This window comes from Carettochelys insculpta, chromosome 4 (genome assembly GCF_033958435.1).
Source record: "Carettochelys insculpta isolate YL-2023 chromosome 4, ASM3395843v1, whole genome shotgun sequence".
Classification (NCBI taxonomy): Eukaryota; Metazoa; Chordata; order Testudines; family Carettochelyidae; genus Carettochelys; species Carettochelys insculpta.
This window is the reverse complement of record NC_134140.1, coordinates 120,959,752-120,981,136: the sequence shown is the minus strand read 5'-3', so window position 1 is coordinate 120,981,136 and position 21,385 is coordinate 120,959,752.

The following is a 21,385-nucleotide window of genomic DNA, read 5'->3' as shown; positions in this document are numbered from 1 at the left end:
TATGAATAATGGTATGACTTATGCTATGACTCTCATTTACAAAGCTGGTCTCCACTTTGAAAATTCTGACATTTGCCAGTGGCAAACCAGAAAAAACAGGTATGCATTCTGTAGTCATGGCAAACCTACATGTAGAATCTGCATTTCAAAGCTGGATTTAAAGTTGTCCAAAAATGTAGATGTTATTTAATTTCCTCCTTCCTACTACTATGAGATTCTATCTACTTACTGCAAACTAGAGACAAAAATCTTGCCCTGTGGGGAAACAGAATAAATCATGGGCTCTCAGCAAAGGGTTCTTGACCATCCTCCCTGCCTTTATGGCTAAATGAGAGTAGGGTCCCTAAGGCTTTTCTGTCTCTGATTGATGGGAACAACAACAAATGACATTCCCCCGAATCATATTAATGCAAGTGTCTGCATTGAATTAACACAACTGAAACTTCCACCCACTGTTCCACAGAAAATGCCTTGGGCCATGGTATTGATTCTCTCCTTCTCACGAATTAAGTAGTCATCTCTGAATCAAAAAAGTGGAACACTTATTACACCCCTAACCCAATTGCACATTCTGTTTCTATCCCACCAGTGGCCATACACATCAGCACATATTTATGTAGTAAGATTTGTTACAGTCTGTGGCTTCCTAGGTTTATATAACTGTGTGAAATCCGAGATATATTTTGATTATTACTATCAATTTTTAAACTTGTGCCAAAAGCCAATAGCCATTATTTTAATGGTACGATCTTCCAAACACTCATGCCTTGGAGCAGGGGAGTTGTGTATGACAGTAACTTAGGGGAAAACTTTTAAAGGACAAAGTAAAATTTTCTAATGTAATTTAGGAACCTGTGTCCCGTAGAAAGTCTGTAGTCTTGTAGGCCCATATTTCAAAGGTGTTTAGAGGTTGCTGTGCTGAGCACAGCAGCTCCTAACAGATTTCGGAATCTTAATCTCATTTAAAAAAAAATTTAGGCTCATAGGAGCTAATGCATTTTTAGGCTAAGTGCCTTAAATTACATGTGAAAATGTGACTTAGATGTTGCAACGCTGAGTGCAGCAATGCCTACATACCTTTAAAAATCTGGGGATTCAGCATCTTTTAAATATTCTCCTCAACTTTTCAAACTTGGGACTTACAGTCAGGCTCCTAAATCCACAATTAGACACATAGATAAATGTAACCTGGTTTTCAGTTGCTGAGCACTCAACCTCTCTCATTAGCTCACCAGTTTTGAAAAACAGGCCACTTACTTGTGTGTCTCAATATGGAGTCCAAGTGGTAGAATCTCCTTCCCTAGAGGTCTTTAAGTCTCAGCTTGAGATCATGCCCTAGCTGGGATGATTTAGTTGTGTTTGGTCCTGCTTTCAGAAGGGGGTTAGACTTGATGACCTCCTGAGGTCTCTTCCAACCCTATCATAATATGATTCCATATATCCTCCCTCTAGTACCATTAGTAGCAGCAGGATATGTTTTATGAAATTTGTTCTGTATATATGAGGTGGTGGCTGCCCTGTATGGGCTGCCAACCTGCTGGGGCAGGGGTGCTCCCTGGCTGCCAGGGACAGCTGCAGGTCCTAGCTTTGGGGTGCTGGGAATAGGGCAGCTGCTCCATGGGAGACCTCCCCAGCTGCTCCATTCCTCAGGGGACCAGGAATGAGACTGCAGCCCTGCTGGTGAAGCTCCCAGCTTCCCCAAGCCCTGGAGATCCAGGAATGGCGTGGCAGCCACGCAGGTGCTCATCTTGGCTCCTCCAAGCCATGGGGAGCCAGACAGCAGCCACACCGGTCTGATTCTCTTCTTCCCTGAGCTGTGGGGAGCTGGGCAGCTGCCAGGTCAGTCCCACTCTGGCTCCCCTAAGCTGTGGGGAGCCAGGAGACAGGCAGCAGCTGTGCCAGTCCATCTCCCAGCTCCCCTGAGCCACGGGGAGCCAGGCGACAACCACACCAGTCCAGCTCCCAGTTCTCCTGAGCCGCAGGGAGCTGGCATCCAGGTGGCAGCCACACCCCTGATCTGTTGAGCCCTAATCCAGAGCAATTAGGCCTTTTATTAAAAATAAATTGGGATGCCTTCCTGGCACCTGAAATACAGGGCTAAAACAGGATGGATGATCACCCTACGACAGAGTGACTCTTGTTTTGAAGGCTAATATAGGATATTGAATAAGAAGTGTGTCACAGTGAATCCACCCTTTTCTCCTCTCTCCCCACATGTTGTTCACCTAGGGCCCCCATCTTTAGGCTCTTGGTTGCTGAGTCATCCTGTCTTGGCTGTAGAGCCACAACTATCTCCCTCCTCACTGGGGCTTTTCCAGACTGAAGAGTTCCCTGCCTGCGCTGTGAATTCCCCAGCAAATCAGACTGCATAGACAGGCCTGATTTTCTTTCTTCTCAGAGACTCAATATAGCTAGACGTTATCACAGAGCTATTGCTGAGGAGAGGGGAGGAAAGGGGCACATCTGTACCTGCAGTGTCTGTGTAAGTGAGGTGAAAAGTGGGGGCTGTACGCTCAGTGGTCATGAGATACCAGGGTCCATGTTTTCTCTCAAACAGGCCTGTACATAGCCATTTCTAAGCAAGCGTTACAGAGAAACTTACTAAAACCAATAAAATATTACATACATGCTAATGAGGTTACAAGAGATCGACCCACTAATTCTAGCTATGCAGTCACTGTAGGTACAATTGCCTATCTGCAATTGACTTACCTGCCTAGTGTGGACCAAGCTCTAGAAACAGTTGGGGTGAGGGAAAAAACCCATTACTGGCTGCTTACTTGCTCCCAGGCTCCCAAGATCAAAGGCCCAAACCATATAAAGTAATCACAGATTTATGGGGGCTCCTGCTCTGAGCAACATGGTTAATCCCCTGCCAAACTCATTATGTAGCTCTAGGGCTCTAGGAATAACTCCCATCAGTGACTGTGCTGAAAAGCATCACAAACACAATTTTTCAACAGTTAGGTTTGTCATGGTATATAGGTTTCTCAGGCCACCTCCTAAGACTAATACCTAAATGAATAAATAAATGTGTTCTCTTTAGAGTGGGAAGATGGCAGCATCCTCTGATATGAAACACTATTACTGGACGATATAACCATTAGAGCCAAGCGTATCATGAAAGAAAAGAATCCATGACGTGGTGTAGTATGTGTACTCTCTCTGATCATGCAGTCTCCATACGACCCAGAGAGTGCAGTAAATGTTCCTTCCACGTGCTGCACAGCACCTCCCGCTCCTTTCACCTCTCACATACTTAATGATCTGTACCAGGCATCTCACAAATGGATGCACAGTGCAGCCACAATAACAGCACTTACATCATTAGACTGGGACAGATAATGCAGCTTATGGTGAGAGTGAGTACTGCTGACATTTTTTCCCCACAATTTTCTGAATTTCTGCCCTTAAACCTTCTGAGCTCGAAAAAAAAAAAAAAAAGAAATCGCACAAAATGAGAAATAAGCTAATGTGAGCAAAGTCTACGTTTATTTAACTGCACTGTGGTAGCTTAACCGTGCAAAGCCTTACACCAGTGAGCTGCTGAAGCTGCAGCAGTTGTGTCACATTTCACTTGGAAATACTTGATGAAACAAAGTGTTACAGCACCAAGGAGTTCTCATATACCCTCAGCATAGGTCTCCTGACAACTTCCGATTCTGGTTGGGCTGCAGTTTCTCTTATACGACGAGAGCTTTCTGGTCACTCTGTCACTATGCTTACCTTGTCTCTGTAGCAGGCTGTGTACTGCATTTACATCTGATTAACTCACCTTCTGCAATTTCCTTTTTACATGTGTTCCCTATTCAATATTTTATTGTAAATGTGAAACAGGCCGTACCAAACAAAACAATCCCATCTCTTCGCTGGCTTATAACAATCATGTGGGGAATCAGTAATTTACACTGTTTATCTCCGGTTGCATCAACTAAATGAACTCCTCTATGTATTGATCTGCTATGCACCCTTCCAATGAGGTGGGATCAATTTTTGGAGTGGGGGTGCACCTCTATACATACCCCTGACTGCTCCTTAGAACTGAGGCCAGCAGCTGGGACTCTGCATGTGAGGCTGGTAGTCAGAACCCTGGGCCTGGTGGCTGCATGGGACCCTACATGTGGAGCATGGAAGTGGGGCCAGCAGCTGAGCAGGACCCAGGGCTGGTGGTGAGCCCCTGTGTGCAGGTCAACAGCTGAGCAGGACACAGGACTGGAAGTGGAGCCCCTGGGATCAGCAGGGACAGTGGCCAGGACCCTGTGTGTGGGGACAGCTGCTGAGAAGGACCCATGGCTGGAAGGGGAGTCCCCCGAGAACAGAGGGCCTAGTGGCTGGGAACTCGGGAAGCAAGGGCATGTGGCCAAGGTGCCCAAATCCTGGGGGTGCTGTAGGATTCCCCAAACCCACACTTTGGGTGCTTATGCACCCATCACATGGTGTATTAGCACATAGGCAGCAGTCTCAAGGTCAAACAATCGGGCCACAATACTTACCTACTTATACAACCACCAGGAAAAACTCAGATACGCAGCAAATGTATTTCTACAGCTCACAGTGGTGAATCTCTTTCCTGATGGTCTCATTAAAATGAATAACAATTTTTTTCTCAGATGTCTTAAGTTCACCTTCCCTTTAAAATGTTGGTTTTAAAACAATAACCTGTCATACTTTAAAAATTCATGGTCAGAACAGAGAGATTTCCAAATATTTCTCACCAGAACACTGAAGATCTATGTAACAATGCATATACTGACAAAGAGGTCTGCACTATGGGGAAAAAAATCCATTTAAGATATGCAACTTCAACTATGAAAATTACATAGCTGGAGTTGACGTATCTTAAATCGATTTTTACCACTGTCCCCACAATGGGAGTTCAGGAGGAAGAAACTCTCCTGTTGATTTCCCTGAGTCGCAAGGAGTACCAGTGTCAATGATGGAGCCCTAATCATTCCATTTATTGCAGCCCAGCTAGGTGCGCTAAATTGAACCCAGAAGATTGACTGCTAGCATGTCAATCTTCTGGTAAGTATAGACATGCTCTGAGATATTTCTTCATCCCTTGAGTAAATCAATTGCAATATTGGCATAATATCACTGAAAATCTTTTAAACAGTTTGCCCAGTTAGACAGTAACCTCCATATGGCTGTCCTTAGAATGATTTGTGATTGAATTAATTATTGTCATTACTGCACAGGAGTCACCTGCTATTGACTGCAATCTGATGACATATTTCTACCATCAGTATAAAAAACTCTGCCTGATTGATGCACGCCTCTTGTACCCTTCCATTCTGCTTCTCTGCTGAATGAAAATGAAGATGAAAATGAAAATGAGAAATCATCAGTGTATTGGGAATTTGGGTTTTAATTTTACTTTTAATGTTTTTATAGAAAAAGCAGAGTATGATAAAGAACCATAATTATAGAGATTATGTCACTCTTAGGCTTATCTTGTACCTGTGCCATCTTGTACCTATCTCTGCAATACAAAAACATAGTGTCAGGATCTAATTTTACTGTCAGCAGTTGCAGTGGTTTTACAGCAGTGCAATCAGAGGTGTGGTTGCAGATCACGTAGGCAGAGCTGCTCCAGCGTTACTCTTAACTAGCGTGGCTGAAATAGCGTGGAAGACATGGTGGTATTGGGCATGAACTTTGGCATGGCTTGTACAAGCCTGTCTGGGAATTCTGCCTTCACTGCTGTCTCTAGCCACATTAGTAAGATTATAGCTTGGGGGGGTACGCCTGCCTACCCACAGTACAATCACACCTTCAACTGTCCCACAGACACACCTTCTCTTGGCTTCAAAGGAGTCAGTTTATGGAGAACAGGACCTTTCTCACTATATAGTGCGGGGAATGGTTTTGCACTGACAGGAACATACCTCGATGGCCTAGCACATCGTCTATCTAGTTATACAATGTAGGTTATACACGAATGCAAAACCTCTTGATATTTTGGTGGGTTTAGGAAACAGGAGGATTGGCTACAGGCTCTTTAAAGTCCTGTCAGAAGCGGAAAGCTAAAATAAACAAATACATTTCTAAATATAAATTTTGGCTATTAAAAAGCCTGTGATATGGCGGCACTGCAAAGCTCATGTCTATTGTGCGCATTTAAGTTCTGATCATGATTCCATTAACTGGATGAGTTAGTACAGCTCTGCACATAAACTGATCCCTGGGCTGTGTGCGTACTGCTTCCGATGCCAGAGGGTGAGACCTGTGTATGCTGTTACTGTCTCCAGTATCTCACCTAGACAGTAGCAGTGGCTATTTCTGGCACTTCCCGATCAGATACCAAAGTTGTATAGAAATGAAAGGGTAGGATTTCCCTCACTGCTGCACACAACAGTCTTCCTGGGTGGCGCACTGAGAATCATAGGACTGGAAGAACCATCCAGAGGTCATCAAGTCCAGTCCCCTGCGCTCATGGCAGCACCAAACTCCATCTAGACCTTCCCTGAAAGATGTCTGTCTAACCTGATCTTAAAAATCTGCAATGATGCAACCGCCATAGGCAGTTTATTCTAGTGACTGACCACTCTGAAAGGAAGTTTTCCTAATGTCCAACCTAAACCTACCTTGCTGCAATTTAATTGCTTCTTGTCCTATCCTCAAAGCTCAAGGAAAACAATTTTTCTCTTTCCTTCTTGTAACAGCCATTTAGATTCTTGAAGACAGTTATTGTGTTCCCTGTCAGTATTTCTTTCCTAAACTAAACAAACACAGTCTTTTATCTCTTTCTTTCTAGGTCATGTTTTCTAGACCTTTAATCATTTCATTTGCTCTTCTCTGGACTTTCTCCAGTTTGTCCATATCTTTCTTGAAATGTGGCACCCAGAATTGGACACAACACTTCAGAGGAAGTCTAATCAGCACAGAAAAGAGCCAAATAATTTTTCTCATGTCTTACTCACAACACTCCTGCTAATACATCACAGAAAGCGTTTACTTTTTTCTGCAATAGCGTTACACTGGTGACTCACATTTATCATGTGATCCACTATGACCCCCCTAGCTCCCTTTCCACAGTACTCCTTCCTGGCTGTCAGTTTCCATTTTTCATATGTGAAACTGATTGTTTCTTCCTAAGTGCACTACTTTGCATTTGCCCTTACTGAATTTCATCTTATTTACCTCAGACCATTTCTCTAGTTGCACTGCGGGCCAGATCTGGCACCTTGGTGGGCCCAATCCAGGACATGGAGAGCTGTATCTGGCTTGTGGGCTGTATTTTGCCTGCCCTAATCCAAGTTGGATTTCCTTAGTTTGTTAATGAGAAGGTCATATGAAACTGTATCAAAAGCCTCACCAAGAGGGGTGATTTTAGATTAGCATTGCGTGCCCTGTCCAGGCCCCTGCATGGCTTTCAGGCTTCTTATGCCCTGAGAAGAAAGGACCGAGAGCAGATGCAAAAGGCTGAATTGAGAATATGGGTGAAAATATAGTAAGGGGAAGCACAGAGGATAAAATCCATGAGAAGTGGGGACCTGAAATGTGAATATGCAGGGAAGATCTGAACAGAAGCAGAGGCTTTTTGTGAAGCCAGGGAGAAGACTACCCATGAATGTTAATAGAAACCACCACCCCCAACTCCACAAGTCGATGGGCACACATCTGCTTTGATTTGTAAACATCACCAGTGATAATTGTTACAGCTAAAACAAAAAACCTATCTGGCATGCAGAAGAAGGAGCAATGCAGAGAAATACAGAGATATATTGGGAGTAACAAATCAAAGCAACAGGCTGCTTAATTCAGTTTCTTGTCTCAGATGCCAGAACCATCTGCTTTAAAGGAAGGTGAAAGGCACCTTGCAATGAAATAACTTGTTCAGATGGGAGGCTTCTTTCTAACCCCATTAATTAGTGCCCCAAAGCATAAAACTACATTGTTTAGAACACTTTATCCTAATAGTTGTAATCATGGGTGTTCTTATTCATCACATAAAGGTCTAATCCTCATTTGAATCCTACTAAGCTATGGGTTGAGTAGTGTCTGTGACAAGATTTCACAGAATAATTCTCTACTCTTTAAAACATTATGTCTATTTAATATTTTTCATATTGACAATTCATGGGATGCTCCCTTGTTCTTATATTGCAAGGAAGATCTGGTTTACCTTCTCTAAACCCTTCTGTCCCTTCGTATGCATCTTTTCTCCAAAGAAACAAGCTCAGTCTTTTCAATTTCTTCTCATCATGTATGTTTTTCCATGCCTCTGATTATTTCCAACCCTGTAATATTATTGTCATCATCAGACAATGCTGTTGCTGTTTGTTATGTTAGCTCTGTTTATCTGAGTGAATATGAGTTAGAATTTTGGATAAATGCTTGTTGTCAGCTGTGATGCAGGTATTTTTAGAAACTAAGCATGTACTGTAAAGTCTGTTCTGGCTGAGTCTGTCTGGTGAAGAACAATTTATTTAGCTATAGCTGATGCCTACAAGCTATATCCAAAAGCAACAAATCAGAAGTGCCATAATATTAATAACCTTTTCTTTTTCTGCTATAACTTTATTTATAGGTGAGGTAACCAAAGTAGAATACAGTGTGCCCTCAATTTAACATATTATTGAAAATTTTATAGTTCCATTATTTTATTTATCTCTTTATACAGCCTAATGTTTTTTGAAGACTGCTATGGTGAATCTAGTTGAGGCTTTCATTTAGTAGTTCACAGTGATGCCTAGGACAGGGGTCAGCAACCTGCAGCTCTTTATCTAGTCATTTGTGGCTCCAGACTTTGCTTCCTCTGATGCTCCAGATGTTGCAATGACCCGTGCCATTCGGATCCCATCTGGCCTTGAGTGGACTGTGGTGTGGTAGGCTGCAGTGAGCGGGGCCCCACGCTGGACAAGTATGGAGTGGTTTGGATGTCTTTTCCACTGCTTAGTTTTAAAATGGGGATTCTCAAATGTTTTTGGTTCACATCTGAAAAGAGAATTTTTTTCATGGACCACCACCTACCTTTGCATTTGTGAAAAGATAACATCTCTTTGGGAGAGTCATCAATTGCTTACATGGAAAAATAATATTAGGAATGTGTTTAATGTATTCTAATTATCTTTTAATGTGATTGAGTAACTGGAAATAAAGGAGAGATGGGTAAATGCTGTAATGGGATGCAATAAAGAGGTGAGCAACTAGGAGAAAATTAGTAACATTTCCAAGAGAAACATTTTTTATAAAATAGAAATGTAAGATCATGAGCTGTTATTTCTATACAAATGCAAAGGCACCCATTGTAAATAAGATTACGATGCTGTATGTTCCAAAATTGACCCCCTTTGGATTCCCAATTAATTTCTGGTACTCATTGCCACTGTATAGGACTGATCTTGGTGCTTAGTAAGACTCAGAAAAGGGTTAAATATCTACATGGATTATAGAAGGAGGTATCTTCATTGAAATTCATTTGCAGATTTGATGCATTTCATCTCAATTATCTTAAGCACTATGTCAGGTGCTATGAATCAGATACGTCTGTCTTAATCTGCTTCCTTAAATGGTCCTACTAATGACAGGTAACTTCTTTTGTATTTTGCTGGTCTGTATATCCTGGATTTTGTAATTTCCATTCCAATGCATCTGATGAAGTAGGCTTTATCATGAAAACTGATAATCTAATAAATTTGTTAGTGTCTAATAAAGTGCCACAGGACTCCTTGTTGTTTTTGAAGTTACAGACTAACACAGCTACTCCTCTGAGACTTTTCACACATACAGAATTACTTTGCTGGAGTTCAGAGGCTGCAGGATAATCACACTTGCTGTTCTGGTGTGAAAATATCTGTATTACAACAGGGCTAATCACTATAGATTAGAATGTTACTGTGATGATGACCACACAAAGTGAAGGAAAAATAACCCACTAAATTGAGGGGGGTGGGGCAGTGTTAAATAAACAGAGCAAAAAAGGAGCCATTCTCACTGTATGCTCAAAGCAGGATTGAATTACAGATCACAGGACCTGATTTCTAATAGGTTCCTCCTCTTTCAGGGCTATCTAAATGTGTAACCCCACACCCCAGCTACCCGCTCCCTCCCTCCTGCAAGAGAGAGTGAACTTGGCAGCTTCTTCAAGGAAGGAAAACTCTGTATTATTTCCTCTGCTAGGGAATGGTAACAGAGAGGTAGTCGTGTTAGTCTGTATCCTAACAAAACAAAAAAGAAGTGGGTCTGCCCCACAAAAGCTCATCACCTAATGAATTATTTTGTTAGTCTTGAAAGTGTTGCATGACTGCTTTTTTGTTCCGCTGGGGAAGAGAATGTTAAGCCCGTCTCTCCTAGGCCCTAGACAAGATCCTGTCACCCAATGATGAAAGCTACTGTGAGCATACATATTAGCTTGAGGCCAGGGGGATAACACCTTTTAAGTATTACAAAATATCCATTCTTTGTGTGGAAGAAAAGAGAAAAATGTTCTTCCTTAGAGTGCACTTAAAGGAATCTACAGATTAATTACTTACAGTTAACTCTTGGCAACACTATAGTGAAGAGGTTATCATCAGTCAAGACCAGGGCTCAGCAACCCCCAGGACAGGTGCCAAGAGTGTCATGTGAGCTGATTTTCACTGGCACATGAGGAGGGAGCTCAGGCCCACCTCTCCTCCCCCAAGCAACCAGAAGCTTGCTCAAAGCCAGGCCACCTGTGGATTAACAAAAGACCAGCTAAAGCTACCAACCACCACCTAAAGCTCTGCATCTTCATTTATTTATTAATAATGCTGTTGTAAGTAGGACCACTAGTGACTTTAAAAAGTATTACCAGCACTCAGCCTGTACATAGAGGTCAAAAGGTCAAATTTCAGCATTCGACTCGTAAAGGTTGCTGACCCCTGCTCCAGGCTTAGATATGATGGTGCTCAATGTCTTATAATTCCAGAGAGAGAGAGAAAAAAATAGTTGTTAAAATCATTTTAAATTGCAGAGCATGCACTGCCTAAGCTTCTGGAATGTGCAGACAGCCTTTCTTGTTCTCTTATTCTTAATCACTCACTCTTGTCACTTGCTAACCTTCTTAACTAAATGTTTAGCACTGTCAAGTGCATCTAAATAGTGTTAGGGTCAATGTTGGATATGTAGCCAAAGAGAAATTAAACAGCACTTACTATCCAGGTTAATAAAGTTGAAGCAGCAGAGTGGTGTTCTCTCTTTCTGCCTGTTAATAAAACCAGAACAGATTTCTTGTAGCTAAATTTACAAAAAATGGTTACTAAAATATTCCTGACTGACACAGTAATTTGACTGATTTAGAATGGGAGGGTTCTGAGCTTTGAGTGAATGGTTGGACAGACTGTCCTTGGAAGCTGCTGGTAATGAAGAGTGTCACATGATTCTAGAAAGGAACTTTTTCGTGTATATAATATAAAGTTTGTGTAGCCATTAACATGCTGAACTGAAATAAAGGACATTTGGGTTTAGTTCCACTTTCTGTCATAGACTTCCCAGTTACCTTAGTTATGCACCTAATTTAATATCTTTGTGCCTCAGTTTTTCAGCTGTGAAATAGACAGAACACTCAACTCACAGGGCTGTGATGAAGCTAAATCCCATAACATTTTGGAGGCAGTTAGCTACAACAGTATCAGAGAGGGAGCCCTGCTAGTCTATACACTATCAAAACAAAAAGCAGTCAAGTAGCACTTTAAAGACTAGCAAAATAGTTTATTAGGTCTGTCCCACGAAAGCTCACCTAATAAACTATTGTGCTAGTTTTTAAAGTGCTACTTGACTGCTTTTTGTTTAGCTACAACAGTATAGGCGTGTCATTTAAAGGCACATATCCACAGAGTTTCAGAGGGGTTGCTGTGTTAGTCTGAAGCGTCACAAAAAACAAGCAGTCCTGTAGCACCTTAAAGACTAACAAACTTATTTATTAAATTATGAGCTTTTGTGAGTAAGACCCATTTCATCTTACCCATAAAGCTTGTGACCTAATAAATAAATATGTTAGTCTTTAAGGTGCTACAGGACTGCTTGTTTCTTATGGCTAGAATTGTCCTGGACATCAAGTACTGGATGCCTTTCAGAGTCTTGTAAAGCACTCAGTGGGTTAGAACCCAACTAGAATAATAAGATCTAAAGGGGTGTTGCAGGTGACTGAGATATCTTTTGGAGCTAGTGTTTATAGTGTCCCTCAGCCATGGAGTTTCCAACCACCAAATATCAGGACGAACTGGACTTAGTTTTAGAAAGAACTGGGACAGCAACTCTGGGTTGAAGGTTCTCCTTAACTTACAAGGAGTTTCCAGCTCACTGAGAGGCCTGGGATCATTCTAAGGTTTGTGTCTCAAACTGGGAGCAAGACAGTGAGGAGTAAAATGTTCCAACTGAAAACCTTTGGTGAATATTTTGTTCTATTGAATATTCAATAAACAGTTTTCAGTGTAGAGAAAAACACAGAGACAGCATAATTGTCTCCATGACTAGTGTGCATGAAACCGCGTGTACCTCCAGTATTATTTCTTACCTAACTTGACATGTGCTGACTTTGTGGCTGCACGAGGTCAGAGCAACCTGCTCAGGACATTTCCAGTGGGAGGAGGCTGGCCAGCCTACAGACACCATGCTGTGATCACCCTTCTTCACCGTGAACATCCTGGCTAGTGGGATGTTTCATTGTGATCAACTCCATGAAAGCCTGGCACCCGCCTGGCACTCTCTTTTTCCTCCATCTCGTTCTGAGTAAATCCCTGGTGCTTAGAAGTCCACTCTCCCCTTTGACAGCACACAACACCATCTATAATCTACACTTCTGGCACAATGCTTGTTTTGGTTTGGTGCAGCACCTCTGGTTCCCTTGCAAGCCAGTTCATGCTCACACCCACAGACTGACTGCTGCCAGGGCTCTACAAAGAGAAGATTTCAAATTCATGCTTAAAGGAGGTAGAAGCATGGCAAAGCCTCCTCCTCCCCTTTGATGCAGAGGAAGAAGAGAGTAGACTGGTGATCAGCAATCCCCAGCACAGGTGCCAAGAGTGGCATGTGAGCTGATTTTCACTGGCACATGTGACGGGAGTTCAGTCCCACTCCTCCTCCCCCATGCAGCTGCAAGTTTGCTCAAAGCCATGCCGCCTGTAGACTAACAAAAGACCAGCTAATGCTACCAACCACCAACTACACAGGAGAGCCCTGCACCTTAATTTATTTGTTAACGAAACTGTTGTACGTAGCACTATTAGTGACTTACTTTCACTGGCACTTGGACTATACATAGAGGTCTAAAGGACACATTTTGGCACTCTGCCTCAGAAAGGTTGCTGACCCCTGGACTAAATTGCTAGGGGGTACAAACTAGCACCCAAATCAATGACCCGGCTTACAGAGCCCTCTGGGGATGCTGCAGGCACACATTCCCAGTCCAGCTTCTCTATGTGCCAGATTCTCAGGGCCTCCCACCTTATCTCCTGAGGTATCAAAACCTGCCCAGAGCCCTGATCCCTCCAGTTAGCAAAACCTTCCCCACTCCCAAAGTACACTGACCCTCCAGCCTCCTCCGTTCTTCCCAACTCCTTGTGAGAATGACCTGAGCCCTACTCTCAGGTGGGTTGGATCCTTCTTTCCTGCACCTTTGCCCCAGCAGTGCAAGTGCTGCAGCCCTCTCACTGTCTAATCTCCCCTCCCATCCTGCCGAGATGAAGCTGAAAAATCTGGGGGTGACCTTCCTTCCCCTTTCAGTGTCAGACCTGGCTGGTGCAAGATCTTTGCATGTTGTCTTAGACAGGATTCACAACGGTCATTTAACTAGAGTAGAGGCGACCAGACAAAACAAAACCTTCTGTCAACTACAGGTTCCTCACTGTGTAAGAAGAAATAATAAAGCCGTTAATCAAGGGCTGACTGTGTAAGGATTTGCATGCAGGGCTCCTAACATTGCATGAATGCCTGGTTAATAAAAACGTGCACCCAATTTTCCTCTCTTTTTCACAACTTTAAACAATGTAACTAGAGTGATTTCAGCAGAACAGCTGGCTCCTGACTTAGATGGGCGTAAATGAGAGGACTTGGAGGGCATGCTGCTTGCTAGGACAACAAAACACGTTGCATCTACAGGGGTCTTTTTATACCACAGCTTTGTCCAAAACATAAATAAATTGGAATTAATTGAGGGGAAAAAGCATAAACACGGCTCAGCATTCTCACTACATCCTCAGTTTTAAACCACAAGATTTACTACGTAGCTTTCTGGGAAATAGGCTGAAGTCAACCAGCTCCTTTAGATAAATGCCAGAAGCCAAGTAAGGTTTGCGTGAGAGAGATGTAAGTTACACTGTAGGAATTTCAGTAAAGCCACAGACTATGACCTGCAATGTTGAAAATACTTTGTACAACTCTCCTGTTCTATTTATTTTGCTACAACCATATTTTAGACACCATGGTGTTTTGTTTGACAGCCTTACTGTTATTTTAGTTCAGCAGAGAACAGTTTAGCATTACAGATAGGCCTATGCTTAAAAACCGGTGGCTTATTTGCCCAATGTTGTGAAATCAATTGAAAATTGTTTGACGAATATTGTTTGGCCAGCTCTAGTCCCCAGGAACTAGATTGCACAGAGAGCTCTTAGCCTGAAGCAAAGGGGGAACATAGTGCTGCCCCTTCTCCAGTGTGGGACACCAGAGCAATTCCATCTCACACATGGAGATGAGACTTGGATGAGGGGCTGCACAATCTACTTCACACCTACTACTGTGCACTCTCTGGGGCAAATTGAGTTGCCTTAAAAATAGGGGATACATCTCTGCTGGGCTTTATATAGCTCAGTCTAGGGCAGTGGGGCACAAACTGGGGGGTGCCCCCCAGGGGAATATTTCAAAAGAGGGGCACAGCAATCTGCTTCACCCCCCCGTGGGGGCCCTCCACTGCCTTCTGCAGCCTCTCTCCGGTCACCCATCTCATGCAGCACTTGCTGCCAGCCTCCTGCTTCCCAGGTCTCTGCTGGCAGAGAGCTGGCTTCATTTCTGGTCCCCACTGCCCCTGTGGGGGAGCCTCCTTTGCCTCCCAGCAGCTTCTCTTGGCTCAGCTGCCCTGTGTGTGCTCCTGCCCCCATCGCTGGGCCAGTCAGAATGCACAGAGGCCCTGAGACAAGCAGTGGGAGCAGCCGGAGAGTTCCTGGCCTGATAAGGTACTTCCTTGGGATTCCTCCCTGGTATCCTTCTGGGGTCCTCCCCACCAAACACCCCTCCGCATTCAGGGCACCCCTTGGAGCCTCCCAGCACCCCTTTCCCAGCACCTCCGGAGCATCCCACTCCCTTCCTGAGCACCCCCTGCATCCCTTCCTGAAAAGGGGGGCCTTGCTCTCCCCTGTTCTAGGGGATGGGAATCAGCCTCCTGCAACTCTCTGCATGCAGCTATTTTAGCAACGCATGAAATAACAAAGCCACTATCAGTGGTAGAGTGTGAGCTCCTCTGGGCAAGAACTTCACCCTTCCTGCTGTCTCTACAAGATGAACCAGTGTCATACACAAAGAGTAATACTGAGGGCGGGCTTCTGGAATGCTCAGCACCCAAAATGATCCAGTCAGATGACAGTCAGGGGCATCTCTAGGGAGGCACAGGGCCCCCACAGTGCCCCAGACATGGAACCCAGGGTAACCTCTCCTGCTGCAGGCCCTGTCCTGCCACTGCTCTGCCCTTGCCCCATCCCTCCTTCACCCCTTCTCCTAGCCCTGCCCTTCCCCACTCTTTCCCTTGCGTGCTCGGATCCCTCTGACATCCATTTCACCCCTTGCATGAAGCCCCTTCCCTGAGTGATGCAAGCTGGGGAATTACCTAGGGGGCCTGGCATGAGGCAGCATCAGGGGTTGCCCCCCCCCAATACTCACCATGGCAGTGGGAACTGGAGCAACTCATCAGCCTGATCCACCCCCCCACATCTCCCAGCCCACTGTGCTCTACTTCACTGCAGCACTGGGAGCCAGAGAACCCTGGGATCGGGGCTCAGGATGGAGTGTACCACTTCCCGAAGGTACAGTGAAGCGAAGCACAATGGGCAGGGAGATGGGTGGGAAAGAGCAGAGCCGGCTGCTGAGTTGCTCCAGTTCCCACTGCTGCAGTGAGTGAAGAGGGGCCAGCTCCTGCTATTGCCCTGCACCCAGGCTGCATTGGGGCCCACAGACACCACCCATAGGATGGTTGAGGCAGGCACCGTGGGGACGCCAAAGCATGGGGACAGCTCTGATGGCAGTGCTAGCTTAGGCCAGGAGTACTCTTACTCCTCTTCAGCTGAATGGGAGTTTGCCACTCATGTCAATGGCTGTAGGCTCAGGGCCCAAGAAACTATACAGATTGTTGACAGATAGAAACGCATGCACATATCATTCCGTCCCACACGCACACACACATGAACCAAAACCAGGCTTGTTAAAATCGACTGCTCTTACTGGGGGAGCACTGTGAGCCTCTCACACAAAGCAAACAAAAAAAACCCCAAAACCAACCAACCAAACAAAACCCCCAAAAGCACGTGATTCACAAGGCTCGGGAGCAAACGCTGACGTTTGAGTTGAGCGCAGATTCTAGTACCTGCCGAAGCTACACAGCGCCACAAAAATAAAGTTTGTTGGTCTAACTCCCAGTGACACTACAGCCCCTTCACATTGTGGCATGTAATGGCAGCTGTGTGAAGGGACCTTAGGCCGGGTCTCTATACAGCTTTCGTGCTAGTGTAACTATTTGGTGAAAGAAGTAACTTTTTTTTTGGCCATAGCTATTATCCTAGTGTAGCCAAAGTCATCACGGTACAAAGGTGACTTACACTGATACAGCTTATTCTCCTTCCTGTGTGGGAGGAGCCTTGATAGCAATGTAACTGCGGCCTCAGCAAGGGGATTGTACTGCTTTAACCACACTGGTATAGTTCAAGTGGTACAAAGGGTGTAAACAAGCCCTCTGTGTATTTGAGAATCAGACCCTTTGTTGATGCTTGAAATTGTATTTCTGCCACTTCAGAATTGCCTCTTATTCCCTCCCACCTTCCATTCCCTCTATTTGTTTTTATTGTCTCATTTTAAGAGCACACACATTTTTTTTTGTTTTTTTGTTTTTTTTAAATCTTTTCGTGGCAACACTTGGTATGTTTTAATTTTTGTCCTGCATTCAATGTGTCTTGCCTGGGCCATGTCTAAAATAATGGACCAGACCTTGAGCTGGTGTAAACTGGCATTGTTCCATCTATCAACTCATCTGGCTTTGCTGATTTAGGCCCACTGAAGTTGTAGCTAATCAGCTGGGCAACACCTGAATCTTTTCCAAGTGCTCAGCTTCCAGGGGACATTGGCCCTAAGAGCTATTATGGTCCAAGTAAGATGAAGCAAACAGACATGGCGTCTTCTCAGCATGGCTTTTTGTGAAGATGGCTTTATGAAGCATCTCCTCCAGTACATGAAGGGGGCAGACACTGACTGTACCTTCTAGGCAGTGCTGATCAGCAGAGCACTAACAGCTAAACCAGAGCACCAGTGAAAGTCTCTCTCTCTCTCTCATTCTATTTCTTTCTCTCTCATGTTCTGGTCATTTTAAACTGAACAGAAATCTCTGTCCCTTTCATTTCTGTAAGGGCGTTGTGAGCGTTACATGTGGCTGTCCACAGCCCAGGTGACCTGGAGCTTTCCCGGTAATTGTAAGGGCATGTTACCTGTGACATGTGCACATCTGTGTCATTGTTGGCACCCTTTTAATTTTCCATGCCAGTGAATTTCTAAAGAGCACGTGTAGTGATGTCAGGGGAGGCACAGTGCAGCATTGGGCTCAGTTTGCAAGCTTCACTCAGAAAAGCAGTCACGGTAACTTCCATGAAGTTGCTTGTGGGCCTCACTATGATGTTCCCCCAATGGGCTGAGACTAAGGGAAGTCCGAATCACACCACGTCCTGGGGTTCTGTATAGGACCCACCACCATTAAGGAAAGTGCTACCTAATTCTCTGATGTGACTTAGCTGCTTTGTGGGCCAGTGTTGAAGGAGGTACAGGCCCATGAATTTGCCTCTTCCTTGCTCTTTTGGGCTGTGTCTACACGTGCACGCTACTTCGAAGTAGCGGCACTAACTTCGAAATAGCACCCGTCGCGGCTACACGCGTCGGGCGCTATTTCGAAGTTAACTTCGACGTTAGGCGGCGAGACGTCGAAGTCGCTAACCTCATGAGGGGATCGGAATAGCGCCCTACGTAGGGACCGTGTAGACGATCCGCGTCCCGCAACGTCGAAATTGTGGGGTCCTCCATGGCAGCCATCAGCTGGGGGGTTGAGAGACGCTGTCTCTCCAGCCCGTGCGGGGCTCTATGGTCACCGTGTGCAGCAGCCTTTAGCCCAGGGCTTCTGGCTGCTGCTGCTGCAGCGGGGGATTCATGCTGCATGCACAGGGTCTGCAACTCGTTGTCGGCTCTGTGGATCTTGTGCTGTTTAGTGCAAGTGTGTCTGGGAGGGGCCCTTTAAGGGAGCGGCTGGCTGTTGAGTCCGCCCTGTGACCCTGTCTGCAGCTGTGCCTGGCACCCTTATTTCGATGTGTGCTACTGTGGCGTGTAGACGTTCCCTCGCAGCACCTATTTCGATGTGGTGCTGCGCAACGTCGATGTTGAACATCGATGTTGCCAGCCCTGGAGGACGTGTAGACGTTATTCATCGAAATAGCCTATTTCGATGTCGCCACATCGAAATAGGCTACTTCGATGTAGGCTTCACGTGTAGACGTAGCCTTGGTGAGATGTGTGGCCCAAGGCTAACTCTGAGGGAATTGTGATGAGCCCATGGGCTGACTGTGGCTACAATGCTCCTTACATGGTTCCCTTTCCATGCACTGGTGTAAGAGCTTGTCACGGTCTAAGCTCATGTGAGGAAAAGTTATTTAAGAGACCAAACTTGCCCAGCCGAATCCCACCTTAGAAAGAGACAACGTAGGCTGTGCTTCTGTTCCCACTGAGTGCAATGGAAGTAGGTTTGTCCCCATGATAAAAAAGAAAACACTAGGAGAGGCTCACAGTAGTGCTAGAGTACAGGTTACTTCCCCATAACAGTTCTATAGCTTCCTCATAACAGCTAGATTTTAAACTTCTACAATCTCTTTATAACACCCATGTACTGGGAAACAAACATTTCCCTTACTGAGAGAGCGAGAAAGAGAGAGAGAGTAGCAGTTTTTCCTAGATTAAAATACTACATTTCTAAACATATCCCTATTGAGGTTCCATATATGTAACTGACTAAGCTCACATAAGAAAAACGTAATTGTTCTGTAGAAGGATGGGAAGGGTAACATTTATGGGTAACGCCTTTTTCATTGTCTATGCTAAGGCTTGCTAGAGCAGCTTTAACTGACTCTACCCAGACATTAATTGATGTTGAGGTTGTGAAGTGATTTGTGAAGTGATTTGGAACAAACGAGTTAATTGGAAGTTTCCCAGAAAGGAAGGTGATATAGGGTGTGCATAATGTAATCAGCCCATTGCTTTTCCATACTGGTCAGCAGTGGGAATCTGTCAGCACAGCATGTGGTGTTTGACAACTTGTTTTAATCTTGTTTCCATAGGAGGCAGAAATATGATTGTATAGAACAACTTGATTCTCCCTCCACTGTTACCCTGCATAACTTAGTTCATGAAAGATTCACATGGGGGAAAAGAACACAGCATGTGTGTCTCTAGGCCAGGGGTCAGCAACCCCAGCAAAGGTGCCAAGAATGGCACGCAAGGAGATTTGCATCAGAATGTGAGGGAGGAGCTCAGCCCCACTCTCCCCCATGCAGCCAGGAGCTTGCTCAAATCCATGTTGCCTGTGGATTAACAAAAGGCCAGCTAATGCTACCAGCTACCACCTAAACAGTAAAGCTCTTCATCTTAATTTCTTTATTAATGAAGCTGTTGTAAGTAGGACTATGAATGACTTTAAAAAGTATCACCGGTACTTGGCTCGTACATAGAGATCAAAAGGTCAAATTTCAGCACTCCGCCTTGGGAAGGTTACTGACCCCTGCCCTAGGCTGTGGGTTGCTGAAGTAAGGACAGATGCCTTGATCGCAAACAGAAAGATTTGGAGAGAAAGCTGTGCTGAGAGGAAAAGCAGCTACTTGAGAGGTTCCCCTTCTTCTGTATTGCCCGGACTACATGTAGTCCATTGGCCTGATGCAAAAAGTGGAGATGTGGCTAGGAGCTGACATTTTTCATTGTCTATGTGAACTACTGTCTATGACAAAAGACTTGTCAATGCTGCACTCAAGGCAGATTACTGCCAATGTATACAAGTGGATATGAGGCCCAACCTGGCTAAGGCCAAGTCTACACTAGACATTGAAGTCTATTGTAGAGATGCAATTCTAGCTACAGCAAGGGCTGTGCCTATACTAGAAGCTTCTGTCTACAGAAGTTACTGTTGGAAGAGAGGTTCCAACAAAACTTCTATCGATAAATCATGTCTATATATAAAATTGGATCGATCTTCTGATATGCTCTGTTGACAAAAGGACCCCCAGGGGCATCTACACAGCTTTTTTGTTGACAGTTTCTGTTGACAAAATGCATTTTGTGTGTACACACTGTGAGTTTTGCCTACAAAACCCCAGTTTTGTCTACAAAACTCTCTAGTGAAGACATAGCCAGGATGTCTAAGCAGCAAAGTTATTTCAGAGTAATGGCCGCTATTCCGAATTAACTTTGTGAGCGTGTATACAATGCAGATGGCTTATTTTGAATTTGGTGAACCTCATTCTATGAGAAACAGCGCCTCTCCTGAAATAGATGTTTTAGTATAGGTGCTGTGTAGGCAGGGAATAGGGGCTATTTTGAAATAAGCTACAGTGCATCCAAGGGCTCTAATCTGAAATAAACTCTATTGTGTCTGGACTTTCCATTTCAAAAGAGCTGAGCACTATTGCGATACACATTTGTGTATAGAAGCGCTATTTCGAAATAAGCTATTCCAGAAACTCCCTTCCAGAATAATTTATTTCAGAATAACACTGCTGTGTAGACACATAGCCTCAGTGTAGCAATTTCCAGTGCTTTGTCTGCTTGGAAGTAGTTGACGTAGTAGGACATCCATAACTTCCCTTGGGAGACTATTTTGCAGAGGTCACTGATATGGAAGTTTCCTGATCCTGCCCCAAATGTTCCTTTTCTTAGTTTCTTCACATTCCACCACTCCTAGTTATACTTCAGGGTTTGAACTGAAGCAGAACTGGGGACAAGATGTCAGAAATGTTAACTTTTGACCTAACATTTAGGCACAGTGTAAATTTAGGGACCTGCGGTTGGAAGTCAATGGAGTGGGTGTTCTGTGGGTCAGAGTGACAATTATATCTGAGCTTCATGTTGCAAAGGCCCTTTGTGGGTATGGATCTTTGCCATTTCCCAGGCTCTGCAGAGTTCTTTCCTACGCTCCTACACA